We start from the raw sequence: 6,229 nt of genomic DNA, 5'->3' as shown, positions 1-6,229 counted from the left end.
TTTGTGGGGTTGTTCTGAGAATTAAGTAACTCAGTGAGGTTATTTTGGTAAGTCTTTTTGCTAAGAGACTGGTGCAGACAGACCACTCGGCTATCCCGCTGCTCTCTTCCCCCTCCTCCTCCCGTCCCCTCCTTTCTCCCTCCTTTCGCCTTTCCCTTTCCTGTTCTTCCTTCTTCCTGTTGCTGTTGTTTTTGCTATTATTCAGCAACTAGCCTCCCTGGTGTCTCTCCAGAAAGCCATTGTGTGCATGTGTGCTGAGTTGCTTCAGTCGTTTCTGACTCTGCGATGCTATGGACTGCTGCCCACCAGGCTCCCCTGTCCATGGGATTCTCCAGGCAAGAATACTGGAGTGGGTTGCCAGGCCCTTCTGCCGGGGATCTTCCTGACTCAGGGATTGAACTGGCATCTCTTATGTCTTCTGCATTGGCAGGCAAGTTCTTTACCTCTAGTACCACCTGGGAAGCCCCCCAGAAAGCCATTGACCATGGTTAATTCCTAATTCCTGCTTCTATTCCCATATAATTATACAGAGTTGCCCACCTGAGAAACAGCTCAGTTGCAATCTTGCATGTCCTCATGCCTATTGCTCTGGGGCTTCACTTGAAACCACACCGCTTTCTCTGCTCTCAACGGCTTAATATATGTAGTGTGTCTGTCCTAAATCGGATGTCATCCCAGCCCGCCATGGCATCTCCTGTGTAGCTGCAGAAGAGAATGGCTGCCCACCCCACCCTCGGGGGAATGCCCTCCCCTGCAGGCCACTTCAAAGAGAATTTTGCATACCCCTCACAACCTATATTTCAAGTCAAATCCTTTGAAATAAGCTCTCCAGTCTGGGTGGAAAAATCTCACCAGGCATTTTTATGTGAAGTGGAAACAGAAAATCTCATTTTTATAGAAAGGATCAGTCCAGGACCTCATCATCTAGTAGAGAAGGTTGGGGTTGGCCTGGGATGTATTAACAGGAATGGCCTGGATGCATAGAAGTCCAGAATGCCAGTTTCCTGGAGAGCTTCCCCCATGGCTCAGCGGGTAAAGAAGCCGCCTGCAATGCAGGAGACACAAGAGACTCGGGTTCGATTCCTGGAAGGTCACATTAAATTCCTGTCTGGCTTCTGTCAGGGCAGGGTGGGAGCACACGTCCAGGATCTGGAGAAGACTGAACCCAGCCCTTCCTCCTTGTTGGATGAGAGAGTGTGAGTGAGTAATGGGACCCACTGAGGTTGAAATGCGCCCTTACCTCCCAGTGTCGCCCAGAAGGGACTGGAATCAAATGGGATGTGGACAGAATCATAAACAACTGCACTGCTATGGGACACGGTGCTTATCTCCACAAATATTGACTTTGGAGGATCAAACAAGTGGCCAAAAAAACAATAATATTTTCCCCAGAGAGAAGGACCTGTTCCAGATGGCTAAGACCAAGCAGAGCGGACAGGCAGCAGCAGGTGGCACACTTACAAGGTGAAGGTCTCCAGAGGGGGTAGTGCCAGTGGGTGGAGGCTTCAGCATCGCTCCAGCCTGGAGGGAAGGTGGGATGAGGCTCAGGTGCCGACAGGTGGCCTTGAAGGATACCAGGCACCCCATGTTCTGGACCAGAGTTTTCACAGACAGGGGATTGACTGCTCCGAGAAGCCAGATCCTCACAGTAAGAACCCCCTTGGGTTTAGTAGACAGTAGGTTCAACCTGCTCTTTGGAATAGACATCCTGCCAGAGGCTGACATGGATGATTCCACTCAATCCTTACAGAAGCCCCGTGAGCCACATGTTCTTTCCCCTATTTGGCAGATGGTTAAACTGAGGCTCCAAGCTGTTTGGTGACATATAAAGTCGTCCTGGGCAGAATTGGCACTGGGACCCCACAGAGCCGCCTCTAAAGCATGTGGGCTTGTCCTGGTTGTTGCAAGCTACGAAGTCCTTAGTGTTACAACTAAAATGCCCCTTTACACGCTGAGGGTCCAGAGACCAGGATTCTGGACCAAAAGCAGAAACTGAGGTCATTTGGCTGAGCTTCTGGGTTGTAGCTATTTCGTAAAGATGTGGATGGAAATAACTATTGATTCTTCATTCTGACCGTGGGCAGGAGGCACAGTTTGGAAAGTATTGGCAAAATGCCCAATGCCGCACTGTGTGTGTGTTTTGTGTGTTATGTGTAATGGTGTTAGGGTATTCACTGTGACTCTAAACCTTCCCTTCTGCCCAGATCCCGGAGGACAATACCTTAGAGTCCCATAGCCACTGATAATCATTACAATAGAGCAGAGTCCCTGGGACTTTCCTCTGTAAAATGAAAGGATGGGGTATAGAAAGAGGCCTCGAGTTGGGGGTCAGCGTGGGATAAAAAGGATATGAAAAGGATATCATTAAAGAAGATAACCGGGATGGAGAAAGGAGGCAGAGAACACAGAGAAAAAGACCAAGATAAGCTACAGAGTAGCAGAGAGAAGCAACAGCAGAGGAGATAGAAATAGTTGCACTCTGACAGTTGCACAGAAGAAACACTACAGAAAATGAGGAAGACAAGTTTCCCTGGAGGCAGCAATCAGAAAGATTTCCAGTGGGAAGAACGTGCACTCAGGAGGCTGTGGGTGAGGGGGTGCGTGGGGGGCTGTGGAGAAGTAGCAGAGGGTGCTGAGCGCCGGTGACACCCCAGAAACACAGCATTGCTGCCTTTAGCAGCCTCGATGTCCTGCCAACCACTACCAGCCTCTAGAAAAGTCGATTCCAACATGCACCCGCTGTCCATGGCAGAAACCCAAGGGGGTTGTGGAGCTGAAATGTGGGGAAGGGCTAAAGGATGCCGCCCTCACAACCGGAGCTCTGATATCTGACACCACCTCCAGGAAGCCTTCCCAGGCCACTGTTTAGGCTGTGGGGCTCCCCCCGAGTCGCCCAATGCCTCATCATCCCCTTGCTTCACATTCGTGGCTCAAGAGATTCTAATCAGGGTCAGAAATCTCTATAGGTTCTTTTATTTGTGTTTTTCCTGTGGGAGTGTATTGTTTCTTTTAATAGCCTGTACATTTCTCTACTATTTCTGTTAGATCTCCTTCGCAGGATCTGTGCAGGGCTCCTGTTCTTTTGAGTATGTACAGCATTCTTTACTCCTTCCTCTTTTAGCAACTTATACTTTTTCACAATTCCCATGCTTATTAAATTTTGGGACGTTCCCCTGGCTACAGTTTCTGTTAAAAATCCCTTTTCTACTTGATAACTCTGTATAGCGCCCACAGTCCTTTGTGGGGTATTGACACTCTCAGGAAGGCAGAGTAAGGTACTTTCATTCCCATTTTATGGATGAGAGGACTGAACCTCAGAGACTTGCTTGAAATACTTCACCTGGCCCAAAGGTTAAAATACCTTCTATACTGTGTACCGGAGTAGGGTACACCAGGTGATTTTAGGTGTATTTCGAAGAACATCTTTTAAGTTATGCTTTTTTTTTTCATGTGTAAAGATAACATAATATATGAAACCTGTTTTCAGAAATATTACTACTGCAGTATTTTATTTAAATAAAATATGTGAGTTGATTTAAAGGTAAATATTAAAGAAATAACTGAAGCCACTCAAAGCTAGGTCTCCAAAGGACTGATGTTTGGGAAACCCTGCTAGGCATCTGCCCTGTCAGCAACGGCCCAGTCATTTCGGTGTATGGCCTGCCCACAGCCAAGATAAGGAGACAGGAGTGCCAAATGGAGTGACCACTGCTCCAGGGGTGAAACTGCAGATTGGCCCCCCGACCTTGAACCAGGAGGAGCTTGGTTTCCTCAGGCCGCAGTTCTTCCATTTGAGCAACGAGGACTCGCTGAGGCTGCCCACGTGTCAGCACCTAGGCAGGGTGGGATAATCTGCGTCTACTGTGGGCCAAGCCAGGCAGAAGAGGTGTGTGCACTCACAGTGCATGGGGAGATGGGTGGAAAACACAAAAACACAAAGTAACATAAACTCGGATCTTAGAGTAGCTGCCGCGGAGCTCCACTCCTGAATGCCAGGGTTCAGGTGTTTGGCACAATGGGCGGGATCCCATGGGGTTGGCCTCACCCTCCTCCCAAGGTGCTCTACAAGGAGTGAAGCAAGAATGCCATTAGAAGAGTCTTCACTGCTCCCCACCCGCCTCCCAGGAACCTTCCCTCATCCTCACACTGGCCTGTTGAGAGTCTCTAAATTGTGGGGTCCTCCTCTTCCCCGAAGGAACGATGGTTTGCTACTTCCAACCCCCTCAGTGACCGAGCTTCCAGACCGGTGGCTGATTTCATCATTTCCTCCTCTGCTCAAATCTCCCTCCCTTCCCCCTCAACCTCCGCTGAGCAGTGGCCCGCTCACCAGCGGGCTTCTGATTGGAGGGAGGCTGGGCTTTAATTGCAGAGCAAAGGATTGCGTGTTCAATCGTGGTGCTTCCTCCATGCAGTCCTCTCCCAGGTGGAAAGGGGGAACGGGTGGGCAGAAGGGCACGTTCAAACCCATGTGTCACCAGCACCCGGCAGCAACTATGTAAGAACCCAAACGTGCCCACGGCAACTTCACGCCTTCCCTGACTCTCGGCGGAGGCAACAGATTTCCTGGAAAGGGGAGTCAGGGCGATGAAGTGTGTGCCACCGTGAGAGAAGCCAGAGACGACGGAGGTGGGGGGAAGGAGGTGTGTGTGCAGAGGTCTGTGTGCACAGCTGGACACACAGATCCCTCAGCCTGCATTGCAACAGGCTTTTGTGGTGGACTTGGGTTTCAGCTGTAGGAGGGGCTCAGGGTGTGTGTGTGTGTGTCTGTGTGTACTGGTGGTGCCCTTGGGGAGCAGAAGGCAAGCTGAACTGAGCCTGTGAGCCTGCAGTTCCACATGGCCAGGGCCTTGGAAAAGCTGGCTGCATCCCTCCTCCCATCCTTTATTTGTTTAGCTTTGCCTGCTTCTCAGTGGCCCCAAGGGGGTGAGGGTGGGGGTAATGGGAAGATGAGATAATTGTGGGGCCATGAGCAAGTTTGCTCAGACAGTATTGTGTGACTGCGATCCACTGAACAAGCCAGTGAGGGAGAGAGACCCCCTGGGAAGAGTGCGGGAGGGAGAAAAAAAAACCAAGTACGACAATACTAAAAGTAAACTCAAGAAGAAACACTCAAAGCCAAGAATCTGTTCCCATCGAGAGGGGCCAAAGGTGGCGAGGGTGAGCAGCCTTTCCCTCAGTGGAGGGCTGGGAGTGGGGGCGGTGGGGATTTGCCCGGAGGGGAGTTGAGGGGGAGGCGTGCAGACAGATTTAGGATTAAGAAGTCTGGTGCATTTCAGGAGCTCCCCCATCGGAATAAGATGGGCTGTTGTTTGCCAGGGCCTGAAAGGTTTATTTAACGATTCCAGATAGAGTATCACCAAACAGATGTAGTCTTGTTCCTCGAAAGAAAAGCTGCAGCCTGGAGGAGTGGGGCAGGCCCATCTAATGGGAGCAGTGGCCCTGCTCGAATTTTTCACAGATGCTGCACCCTGCTCAAAACCTTTTCAGGGAAGCCAGTGCTCTCTTGCTCGGGTCCATGGCATCTGCCTTGCCTCCTGGTGCCGCCTGTCCTGCCTTCCTCCTCCAGGAAGTCTCAGGGAGCATCCTATTGAACTCTGAGTCTTGTCTTATACGACTGGGGTCGAGTAGTGGGGGTAGTGGGGGTTTCCCTGGGCCTGGCCAGATGCCGGATTGAGATCATCTTCTGGTGACACGGGGGATCTAGACAGCTCACTGTGGGATTCTGGGAAGGAGTGAGGATCCCTGGAGAGGGGACAAAGCTGGTCTTTCCAACAGGCATCCTGTTGCTCCCTTGTGGTTACATGGAGGTACGTTCTGATAGGCGGTCAGTTGGATACAGACTGGGGAGTAGCACTCCAGTGTCTGTATTCTCTCCTGGGTTTGACCATCTTTGAAAGCCTGCTGTCTAGCATCAAGGAGGCCCTAGTGTAGAGGTCAGCATCCTGTTGTCCCTGGGTGAATTCTGGCCGTCATCTGTTCTAATAAATGAAACATAATTGGAACATAGCTATGCTCCTTTGTTTTGACTATAATCCTTGGCTGCTTTGGGGCAGGGATGGCAGAGATGAGCAGTTATGACAGAGACCATGTGAGGCCTGCAATGCCTAAAATACTTACCGAAGGGTTTTTTGTTTGTTTGTTTGGTTTTTTAATACTAAAAATGTCTTCTGGACCCTGATAGGAAGGCTGGGGGATGCTCTGCTCAATGCCTCTCTTTCATAGGCAATGG

This window comes from Moschus berezovskii, chromosome 2, assembly GCF_049115385.1.
Source record: "Moschus berezovskii isolate FMDL1 chromosome 2, NW_MosBer_1.0, whole genome shotgun sequence".
NCBI classification, from domain to species: Eukaryota; Metazoa; Chordata; class Mammalia; order Artiodactyla; family Moschidae; genus Moschus; species Moschus berezovskii.
This window is presented reverse-complemented; position numbering follows the sequence as displayed.